The sequence below is a fragment of the Myxocyprinus asiaticus genome, chromosome 16, assembly GCF_019703515.2.
Source record: "Myxocyprinus asiaticus isolate MX2 ecotype Aquarium Trade chromosome 16, UBuf_Myxa_2, whole genome shotgun sequence".
NCBI lineage: Eukaryota > Metazoa > Chordata > Actinopteri > Cypriniformes > Catostomidae > Myxocyprinus > Myxocyprinus asiaticus.
This window is the reverse complement of record NC_059359.1, coordinates 13,182,938-13,195,374: the sequence shown is the minus strand read 5'-3', so window position 1 is coordinate 13,195,374 and position 12,437 is coordinate 13,182,938. Positions and strand designations below refer to the sequence as shown.

At 40.5% G+C, this 12,437-nt stretch overlaps 1 protein-coding gene across 2 annotated transcripts in view; it reads left to right on the top strand.

Annotated features, from left to right (window-relative positions):
• The window catches only part of tsnare1 (T-SNARE Domain Containing 1), a 263,550-nt gene extending 251,454 nt beyond the window's left edge, over positions 1 to 12,096 (top strand). For both annotated transcript variants that reach the window (XR_007899452.1, XM_051720402.1), the window contains one exon: positions 11,293 to 12,096. The gene's annotated coding sequence lies outside the window, so the exon portion shown is untranslated. The remainder of the gene's footprint in view (positions 1 to 11,292) is intronic.
• The last annotated feature ends 341 nt before the right edge of the window (positions 12,097 to 12,437 follow it).

Here is a 12,437-nt window from a genome sequence, read left to right as displayed (position 1 = left end):
GTTTCAAGTTCTGGCTTTCGTGAGTGGACGTGTTTTTAAAATGTCAATTGTTATTACTAGTTAGCTGCGACATAATTTATGATGCCCAAAGGCATAGGGTGTCTTATTCATTGTGAAACTGTGTTTTCTTAATGGCATGAATCACACTGAAGGTCTAGACATTAAACGCACAGCCCGCCACTGGTTGTGTGTAATCTGATTACAAAGTTAAAAGTAACTGTAATTTCATTCATTTTTAAGTCAAAAACTAGTGTAACACATTACATTTTAAATTCTAGTAATCAGATTACAGTTACTGACTTTCAATTAAGTTAATTAATTGTATGAACATTACTTGGTTTACACATATTTCTAAATGATATTACTTATGTAGAATACATTTATTCACATGTACATCTGTTTATGTTTCTGTGACAGCTGAAAGGTGTGTTCAGACTATAATAAAAACATTAATTTGAATTTATTTTTGTGAAGTGTTCTAAAAACTTAGAAGTAATCACAAAATAATTGTATTAAAACTTAAGAGAAGTAATTAGTAATCTGTAATTGATTACTTTTTTAAAAATAACTTACCCAGCACTGTTGATTATTTATTTAGATTTACTATATAGTCAGGATTCATATGAACTATATGTTATATGATATATGTACAACTAAATATTCAGATTTGTTACTATATATTCGGATTAACAAATACTGTATATATTCAGGATTCTATATAATTATTTCCTGTTTGGTCCCCATAATATAGTATAAGATCTTTGTAATAAAACAAAGATCTTAAATGCGGAGAGTGATGAATGGCTGTACAGGTGAAATTCAGTGGAAAGCCCTTATTTGGGGATGATTTGGATGTGTATTACTGTATATTAATTACTAACTGTGGGCACGCTAACTGCAGATTCTTAAACATTAGAGCAAATGTACTGTAAGGGCAAATTTATGTGTCAAAGGAAACCTTTTCTATCCACACAAGTAAGCACACTTGAAAGCAATTATTAGTGAATGGCAGCGACTACAAATCAAATAAAATCCCTTTATTGTCACTCAACCATATACACAAGCGCAACAGTGGGTGAAAGACTTGGGTGCGGTTCCAAGCAACATAGAAGTATGACAATTACAATAAACATCTGATTTACACATAACACAGTTTAAACATCTGTTACACAACACAATATACACCTAATAGTATACAATATACAGTATACACAAAATAAGAAGACTATACAAAAAAAAAAAAAGAAGAAGAATATACAATATACAGTATACACAAGTAATCAAGTAATCAGTGGAAATAAATATGAAGTGTTGTGTTGACATTCAGTTGTCAGTTGATAGTCAGTTGCCAGTGTGTCACTTATTAAGAGAAGTATAAATGTGAGTCCAGTCTGAGGCTAATAAAGTATGGTGCTGATATATGTATGGTGATCGATCAAGAGTTCAAAAGTCTGATTGCTTGGGGGAAGAAGCTGTCATGAAGTTGGCTGGTGCAGGTCCTGATGCTGTGATACCGCCTGCCTGATGGTAGCAGTGAGAGCAGCCCATGGCTCGGGTGGCTGGAGTCTCTGATAATCCTCCGAGCTTTTTTCACACACCGCCTGGTTTAGATGTCCTGGAGGGAGGGAAGCTCACCTCCGATGATGTGTCTGGCAGTTTGCACCACACTTTGCAGGGCTTTGTGGTTGAGGGCAGTGCATGTTGCCATACCAGGCAGTGATGCAGCCAGTCAGGATGCTTTCTACAGTACTGGTGTAGAACCATGTGAGGATGTTGTGGTTCATTCCAAACTTCCTCAGCCATCTCAGGAAGAAGAGGCGCTGGTGAGCCTTCTTCACAGTGGCCTCAGTATGGACGGACCATGTGAGTTCCTCAGTGATGTGGACACTGAGGAACTTGAAGCTGCTGACTCTCTCCACCGGTGCTCCAATGATGGTGATGGGGCTGTGTTCTCTGTCTTTTCTCCTGAAGTCCACCACAAGCTCCTTGGTCTTGCTAACGTTGAGGGAGAGGTTGTGCTCCTGACACCAGCGTGTCAGAGTGTGCACCTCCTCTCTGTAGGCTGTTTCATCATTGTCAGTGATCAGACCTACCACCGTCATATCATCAGCAATCTTAATGATGACATTGGAGCTATGTGTTGCCACACAGTCGTGTGTACAGGGAATACAGGTGTGGGCTGAGAACACAGCACTGCGGAGCTCCAGTGTTGAGGGTCAGTGATGATGAGATGTTGCTGCCCATTCTAACCACCTGGCATCTGCTTGACAGGAAGTCCAGGATCCAGCTGCACAGTGAGATGTTTAAACCCAGAGCCTGGAGTTTCTTTTCAAGCTTGGAGGGCACTATGGTGTTGAATGCTGAACTGTAGTCTACAAACAGCATTCTCACATATGTGTTCCTTTTTCCAGGTGGGAGAGATCAGTGTGTAGAGTAGATGCAATGGCATCATCAGTGGAGCGGTTGTTGCGGTATGCAAACTGCAGTCCAGTGAGGCAGGCAGCATAGAGCGGATGTAATCTCTGATTAGTCTCTCAAAGCATTTGCTGATGATGGGGGTCAGAGCAACAAGACGCCAGTCATTTAAGCAAGTGATTTTAGATTGCTTTGGTACAGGCATAATGGTGAACGTTTTAAAGCATGTGGGGACTACAGACAAGGAGAGGGAAAGGTTGAAAATGTCCAGCCAGTTGGTTTGCACACGTTCTGATGACAAGGCCCGGAATGCCATCTGGACCTGCGGCTTTACGGATATTCACCCATCAGAAGGATCAGGTTACATCCGCTACAGAGACGGAGAGTGAACTAACCTCTGTAGCTTCTGCCGCGAGAGCTCTCTCCGCTAGGGTGGTATTATTTCCCTCGAAACGAGCATAAAAAGTATTTAGCTCATCCAGGAGAGAGGCAGCCTCATCTGGGAGAGAGGCAGCGGTGTTCACGATGGAGTTTTTATTCCCTTTGAAGTCTGTGAAGATATTAATTCCCTGCCACATGTTTCTAGAGTTGATGGTGTTGAACTGTCCTTCAATCTTTTCCCTGTACTGGCATTTGGCTGCTCTGATAGTTTTGCGGAGGGCATAACTGCCTTCTTTATGCTCCTCCACATTCCCGGTATTAAAAGCAGAGGTCCACGCATTAAGTGCCGCATGAACATCGCGATTAATCCATGGTTTCTGTTTAGGGTAGATCCGTATAGTTTTGGTCAGCACTACATCATCTATGCACTTCCTGATGAAACACATTACGCTATCAGCATAGACCTCGATGTCGTCATCAGAGGTGGACTGGTACATCTCCCAGTCTTGTAGCATAAAATTTGATTGATCCAATCAGCACTGGATCATTCTGAGTGCGGGTTGCCTGTTTCAGTTTCTGCCTGTAAGTGGGCAGAAGCAGAATGGAAGAGTGGTCCGATTTGACAAATGGTGGGCGGGGGAGGGATTTGTAGCCTTCCCGGAAGGGAGAGTAGCAATGGTCCAAAACCCTGTGTGTTGAAACTGATGCATTGGTAGTATTTAGGTGCTATTGACTTGAAGTTGGCTTTGTTAAAGTACCCGGTCACAATGAAGGCAGCCTCAGGGTGCGCAGTTTCTGCTTGCTTATACTCCTATACAGTTCCTAAAGTGCCGGTCTGTGTCAGCTTGTGGCGAGATGTACACAGCTGTGATAATGACCGCTGTGAATTCCCTCGGTAGCCAGAATGGTTGACACAGAAGCATGAGAAATTCAGGAGAGCAGAAAGACTTGATACATTTACATTTATGCATTTGGCAGATGCTTTTTTGCCCTTATTACAGGGATAATCCCCCTGGAGCAACCTGGAGCTAAGTGCCTTGCTCAAGGACACAATGGTGGTGGCTGTGGGGATTGAACCAACAACCTTCTGCTTACCAGTTCAGTGCTTTAGTCTCTGATCACACCAGGATTTGTTGATCATAAAACATACACCACCACCTCTGCTTTTACCTGAGAGGTCTGGTAAGGACTGTCGTGTTTGTAAACAGCGGGTCGGCATTGAGGTATTTAAAATCCGATTTTCAGTGTGCTATTGCAGAACCAATGTCCAAAAGTGTTTGTCTAAACTGCAACATTGGGTTGGAGCTCGCAAAGCAGCAGCCATATTCGGCGCCATCTTGAGCAACAATCATTATGAGTCACAGCAAATATAGGGCTGTGATGAGGTGGAGAGCTTGGCCAGGCCGTGATGTAGCATGGCCAGTGCTGAATCAGATGATCATGGGGAGAGTGAGATAAAGGGCAGCTGGAGACATCGGTTCGAGAGAAAGAGAGACGCATGTGGCCGCGCTGCATGTGTCTGTGTTTGCTTATGTTTGTTTTAAGTTAAGTTTGACATTAAAACTTTGTTTACTGTTCAGCCGGTTCCCGCCTCCTCCTTTCCCATCCTTGAATTGTTACAGTGGTGCCGAATTCCAGGAAGGACGAGGGATGCAGAGTCCTCGCCACTGCCATCTGCCAGGAGAGCAGCCGCTGCCATCTGCCTGGGGACGGATGGGTCGCTGCCCGCAGCCGAGAGCCAGAGTAACCGCGGATGTCTGCCAAGAAGGGAAGGAGTGGTTCCATCTGCCTGGGGCCAGAGGACTCGCTGCAGTCCGCCAGGGGAGGAGCGAGCTGGCATCCATCAGAGGGCGGAGGAGCGGTTGAGGTCCGGGCGATAGCGTGTCTGGGAGCCGCCGAGCAATTTCTTCTCTCTCTCTCTCTTCTCTCTCTCTGTGTGTCTCCGCTTGCCCTTTCCCTCTCCCCATGCCTCCCCTTGTCTCTCCCCCAGGTTCTCAGGAGGTGGGGCGGACCACCAGCTAACAGAATGGCCAGAAGGGCAGCATCTCCCCTCCAGAAATGGGGGGGAGTTAGTCAGATCGGTGGGGGAGGAATGTGGGGAGGAGTGTGACGAGGAGGAGGGCGTGGCCGGGCCGTGATGGAGCATGGCCAGCGCTGAATCAGATGATCAGTGGGAGAGCGAGATAAAGGGCAGCCAGAGATACCAGTTCGAGAGAGAGAGAGAGAGAGAGAGAGAGAGAGAGAGACGCACGCGGCTGCACTGCATGTGTCTGTGTTTGTTTTAAGTTAAGTTTGACATTAAAACTTTATGTTTACTGTTCAGCTGGTTCCCGCATCCTCCTTGAACTGTTACAAGGGCATTTTAATTAAAGACATAACTTGCACTAATGCTTTATCTTTTAATCCCAGTGTTGTCAGTGTATTGTGTGCCTGTATGCTCTGTGTTTGGGTCAGTAGGCCATAGAAGCATTGGTCGATTTATTTTACAACTTATGTTTTATGGTGCATAACAAGTGTGGGATTATAACTAACACCCAGTGACAGGGAATAATGCCTCCATAACTCTCAATGATGGTAACTCTCAAAAGTTTCTTGTTTGTGCTCTGAATAAGGATAATTTTAGATGAAAGGGATGAGCTATGGCCTTTAAGGATTGCCTAGTTGGGTGATTAATGAACCACTTCTGTTCAAAACTTAGCCTTGCACTTAATTAAAACTTTAACTCTGACCACATATCATAATCTACATCCCCAAACCTGAGGGCAGTTCTGGAATAAAATGTATAATTTGCTTCCAAACCAGTTAAAGTTTTGTGGCTGGAGATATGATGCTGTGAATGGAGCAATGTGCCAGTATTTACTGTGGAGTTCTGATAAATGTAATGTAGCTGCAGGGTTTGGCAGTTTACATTTTTCAGGTCATTAAGTTTAAGCCCAAACTCGGCCAATAAACAAGAGGCTGTGACCCAACCTGACCTGACCAATACTGTGAAATAATTTAACCTCCTGAGGCCCCCACATGACTGCTGTGTGCATTTTCCATTTCCCTTTTTGATTTGTAACTAGCAGCACCTAATAACCAAGCTATTTTTTTTTCTAGAGCAAATAGTTTTCCTAAAAATGGATGTCTACATATGTGGACAACAAGACTACGTGTGAAATTTTAAATAACACTAAGCTATAGAAAGTCCGATTTTTTTCATCAAATTGTTTATTATGTTTCCAGGAGTGTTGGTTATTCATGTTTTTGAGACGTTACAGATATTACATCAAATCCATATAGCACTTTTCTGACACTACATTCAAAGCGCTTTACATAGTAAACAGGAGAATCTCCTCAACCACCACCAGTGTGCAGCATCCACCTGGATGATGCGACAGGAGCCATAGTGCGCCAGTACTCTCACCACACACCAGCTATTGGTGGAGAGGAGAAAGTAGAGTTATAGAGCCAGTTAATGGATGGGGATTATTAGGAGGCCATGATTTTGAAGGGCCAATGGGGGAATTTGGCCAGGACACCAGGGTTACACCCCTACTCTTTATGAGAAGTGCCCTAGGATTTTTACTGACCACAGAGAGTCAGGACCTCGGTTTAACGTCTCATCTGAAGGACGGTGCCTTTTTTTTTTTTTTACAGTATAATGTCCCCGTCACTATACTGGGGCATTAGGACCCACACAGACCGCAGGGTGAGCACCCCCTGCTGGCCTCCCTAATTCCTCTTCCAGCAGTAACTTAGTAACTTAGTTTTCCCCAGGAGGTCTCCCAACCAGGTACTGGCAAGGATCAACCTTGCTTAGCTTCAGTGGGAAACCGGTCTTGAGCTACAGGGGGATATGGCTGCTGGCTAGCAGCTGACATTACAGCTGATTTTCTGTAAAGCTGAATAAATAATTATTATTCAAAGTAAAGTCCAGAATCATCAAATCACTGCCCACCATGTTAAACTAAAGAGTTGCATTATAAAATTCTGAATCTATATACTGATTACCTTTGTCCCATGTCTGCCAAACATGTTGAGTGGTCCAAATATCATCTGCAGACTGAAAATGAACTTTAGGTCGGATTTTAGGATTGAATGCGCTTAGATGCATAGAAAGCTATAGGATGCTCACTTGCTACCTTACTCCCTATTTAGTGAATGACTTAACCTCCAGTGTGCTGTCTGTCTTCACTGGTCTCAGAACAGTTTGAAATGCACATTAATTTCATCCTAACTCCATATAAAGCCTCTGAAAGCAGCTTTTGGAAGAACCCATTTATTCTCAATGTGAAAATGCATAGTAAATATATAGCAGTGTTTCCCCTATATGCATTTTGAAGCGGCGCTGCACCACCACTGAATTATGAGTGCTGCTGTTGTGATTTCACATGGTTAATTTAATATTCTTGACGCAACATTACGCTTGCCAACTGCAGTCAGTTGTGTGCTTTCTAAACTGCGAAAGGGACCCCACCACACACACACTCACAAATACCCACACTTACTCAGAGTGACGTCACCGCATAACGACACATGTCAAACTCGCTTCATTTCAAGTGGCCCGCGAGCTCATTTCTGAAACGTAGGATGGCAGGAGATTGCAACATTTCACTAAACAATCATTTAGCGCTTTCCTTGTGAATATAAATGAGCCTTCCCCTGTCTGTAGGTTTTTGGAGCACATTTTGCTTGCTTCAAAAGCGGAATGAAACATCGCTACATGGGTCAATTAGCAACACAGCTTAATCACAGCAGCACGAGGGCAGAGCAGGTGCAGTAATTTGCGGACAGGTCTCAACCGCACAGACTATTTTAAATGCGCTTGTAAACCAGTTAGATGTGTGGTACAGAATTGTCTGTTGCAAAACTCTTATGTCTCAGTGATGAAACTAGTTTAAAACAAACAGCCCCACATTCTAAATGGCACTGACAAAGAAAACAGGAGAAAACATAAATTAGAAGGCTTTTCAATTCTCAAATCACAAGACTTACAAAACTTTACCATGGATTTACTGTAGTAACACTAACTGTACTGTATTACCTATGGTAGTTGTGGCAGAAACACATTCTAAATGTATTTAGACTGCCGTTTTTTTTTTTTTTTTTTTACAAAAATGCCATAGTTCTTTATATAGAAACCATAGTTACTAACCATGGCAGTGAGGAGCCATGTATGGTTTTACCTGTGGTTACCATGAACTGTTGAAATAAAATGAAACATCATTGTTAAAACTATGGATACTGTGGAAGAACTATGGTGCATTTCCATTATTATGGACCAAGCTATCAGTTTTCCATCTGTGTAAATTCTGTACTCTTGTAATGCTCTCTGATTGTAGGAAAACTAAGTTGTTTTGTTTGCCTTCAGAAATTCCAAGACATGACTGTAGTTTAATTAGTAGGAGCCTGATGAAAGGAATCTGTAAAGAAGACAACTTATTCACACCGTCAGAATATTTCAATTTAGCCATTTAAAGTTAGGTGTTCATTTTTTCCACAGATGTTGCTGTTTTTAATATCATAATTTCCATCTGCATGCCAAATTCAAAATCAGTCCTGTACTGTCAAATGTGCATTTCAATGCACATAACATTTAATATTATTTGCATGGGTGCTACCAAAGCAGGTGCTGGTGCCACATTTTCAAAGGGCCCTTTGAGGGCACCAATAAACCCTGATGTGGCCCAGGCTGAAATTGAGTTCGACACCCCTGTTTTAATATATTCTTTGACCAATACGCATTAATATGGGTCCGTTGTTGCGGGCTTGTGGACGTGCTCACAACAGCATTGCTACTGAAAAAAATCCTAGTAGAAAAATTTTATAGGAATGCATTAACTAATGTTAATGAATAGAATCGTATTGAACAGTGATGACAAAACAAAAATATAGCTGGAAGCAGTGATGACGGGCCCAAGCACAACTGGTCCATTTCCACCTGGTAGCTTTCAGAAAACAATGTAAGGTGGGCACAATCATTTAGCATTTGACATTATTCTAAACAATTTTGAAGCAATTTGAGTAAATGTAAGATTATTATTTTAAAGTCTGTTGTAAGAGCCACACTTCCTGCTGCCAGGCACTATGACCATGACCAAAATAGTCACATTCATGTGATTAGCCCCCAAGACTAAACGTTCGTCTAAATTTTTATCTAAATCACACATTGCACACAGAAGATACGCAACACTTCCTGTTTCCCATTTTTGGCCATTAATTAATGCCTCGCCATGGCAACACCATTCGATATATCAAAATCTGTTCGCAATTTAGCATCTTCAGTGTCTTGGTATAATGTTGTTACACACCCATGCGTGAACTTTTGCCCAGACCTAATGGCCAATGACTCTGATGTGTGTGCAAAATTTAATGACATTTTAAGCATGCCAAGTGCCTCAAAAACACCCAAATATAGGAAGAAATGAATAATAACAATTAATGCAATGCCATGGCAACAGTATTTAAGATATCAAATATTCCTCTACAATTTCACATCAGCAGTGTCTTGACATTATTCTAAATAATTTTGAAGCAATTCATATAAACACAAGAGGACTATTTTAAAGTCTGTTAAAAGTGCCATACTTCCTGCTGCCAGTTGGTGGCACTATGACCGTGACCCATAATAGCCACATCAATGTGATCAGCCCTCATTACCAAACATACAGCTGAATTTTCATCAAAATCACACAATGCACACAGACGATATAAGGCACTTCCTGTTTCCCATTTTTTGCTATAAATGTATTGCTCTGCCATGGCGACACCATTCAAAATATAAAAAATCTGTTTGTAATTTAGTATCTACAATGTCTTGGCATGATGTTGCACAAATATGGTGCCAGTCACATGAATCCCCTAGGAGGAGTATTTAAAAGTTCAGAGCCTGCGATTTTCAGAAAATCAAAATTGGCCGACTTCCTGTTGGACAGAGCTAATGACTGTATGAAAGTTGTTCGGCTTTGAGAACTATATATGTACCCATTTTGGTGACTGTAGGTGAAAATGGAGGTGCTACAGAGCCCCCTTGAATGCCCATTTTCAAGGGGGCACTACACAGCCCCCCCGCCCCCTGCAACTTTTGCCCAGCCCTAATGGCCGACGACTCTGATGTGTGTGCAAAATTTCATGAAATTTTAAGCATGCCAATTGCCTCAAGAACACCCACATATATAAGAAGAAAGGAATTATAACAATGAATGCATTGCCATGGCAAACAGTATTTAAGATATTACATATTCCTTTGCAGTTTTACATCAGCAGTGTCTTGACATTATTCTAAAGAATTTTGAATCAATTCATGTAAACACAAGAGGGCTATTTCAAACTCTGTTAAAGGTGCCATACTTCATGCTGCCAGTTGGTGGCACTATGACCATGACCCATAATAGCCACACCAATGTGATCAGCCCTCATTACCAAACATACAGCTGAATTTTTATTAAAATCACAAAATGTACAGAGGATATAAGGCACTACCTGTTTCCTATTTTTCAGCATAAATGTATTGCTTCATCATGGCGACACTGTTCAAAATATCAAAAATATATTTGCAATTTAGTATCTACAATGTCTTGGCATGATTTTGTACAAATTTGGTGCCAGTCCCATGAATCCCCTAGGAGGAGTATTTAAAAGTTCAGAGCCTGTGATTTTCAGAAAATCCAAAATTGTCAACTTCTTGTTGGGTGGAGCTAATGACTGTGAGTATGAATGTTGTTTGGCTTTATGAGACCTATATATGTACCAATTTTGGTGACTGTAGGTGAAAATGGGGGTGCTACAGAGCCCCCTTTAATGGCCATTTTCAAGGGGGCACTACAGAGCCCCCCCCCTGCACGAATGTGGACGTGGGGTCACACGAGGTTAAAGAACAAATCCGACCTGAACCCAAAATCATTCAAATGTTTTAAATATATCCTCTCTGAGCGAGTGGATGCAGAGCAATGGATTCAGTGAACATCTTGGACTCAAAGCTAATTACATTAAAATAGAATAAAAAACAGAAAGGGCCTCGTTTGAAAAAAAAAAAAATCTGTTTAAATCTTTCACAAAACCATTCTGCAACAATTAATGTAAATCGAATGCAATATTTTACATAACAGTGGGCTTCACTTATGTGTGTGTAAATCGTTAATTAATTCATTTTTACTTTAAATTGTATTGAATGTGATAATGCTTTTACGTACAATTTACAAAGATTATTTTTTTCTGCTTTTGATTTATGAATAAGTCCCATTGCATGTGTGAAAATGTACATAAGAATGGTATTATGATTGATTTAAAAAAATAAATAAATAAATCCTGTTTTTATTAATGAGGCCAAAAATATTTCTTATATTTTTTCTTTAATCACAAACCTTTTGATACCCGAAACTGACCCGAACACAGCCCAAAACCCAAAAGTATGTTGGATGCTGTCAGACTTGGGTCGGGTAGCAGACCTCTTTCCCCTTATTATGGTGTTGGCATGCTTTGTGACCTTTGACCTTTTCTATTATTCCTTTTCAGAGATCTGTGTTCCCACTCTTCAGTGATCTCCCTTCAGCTTCCCACAGAAAGGAGAGTCCATACTTCGAGGTGTCCACCTGCGCTCACTTACTCTCTTCTTCCTATCTCTGTCTATATTTCTGTTGGATTGTGTGCTTTCTCTGTGTATGCATGTGTGGAAATGTGGGTGTTTGTGAATGTCATTAAAAGAGTCTATTTTTAATCAGTGCTTTGTACAGTAATGTGCAATTAATTGCTCCTTACCTCTTCAAAGTGGACTCAAATCAAATTACAAAAACAAATAGACATTGCTGTGGGCTTTTATGCCAATGTTATACATGTTTTTCTTTATTTAATCTAGCTCTCATGTTAATATTTAATCATCAACCCATGTTGATGTTTTGCTACTTATTCACACTGTGCCCCAAAATACAAGTGTACATGTATTTTTCTAGGGTGCAATTATATAATCTGTGACAAAACCATGTAATGTTGACATTCTTTTCAGGAACACTATTTGAAGGCAATTTCTTTGTTATAAAGAATATATTGTAATCTGCTGTCTATGTTTACTAAAAATTGGTATTATGAACTGACATTGAATGTGGCAGGAAGTAGCTTATTGTTATAGATCACCTGTTGAGAGAGAAAATAATTATTGTTGTTATTTGCATAACCATAAAACATAAATATAAGGCTTATTCTACAATGAAACAATATTTAAAAGGTTTAGTATCGTGTTGTATTGCACTGTTCTTATTATCCTTTTAATTAATTAGGGTGATATTTTTAATTTTCACTTGCAGGCTTTGATTAAACAGTATCATATAAGAAAGTAATCTCTCCATTTATTTCTCTTATTCACTTAGATTCTCTTATTCTCTTATTCACACACACACACACACACACACACACATATATATATATATATATATATATATATATATATATATATATATATATATATATATATATATACGCAAACACACACATACACACACACACACTAAATGGGTACCGATCATAGACTTATATTGTTTATATATAAAGCTAATTAAAATAACTAAAGAATATTGGTGCTTTCAGGTCTTACTATCCTTGTGGTGACATTTGGTCCTCACAATGTTGGTAAAACCTGACCCACACAAAATTTTTCAAAATCTGTA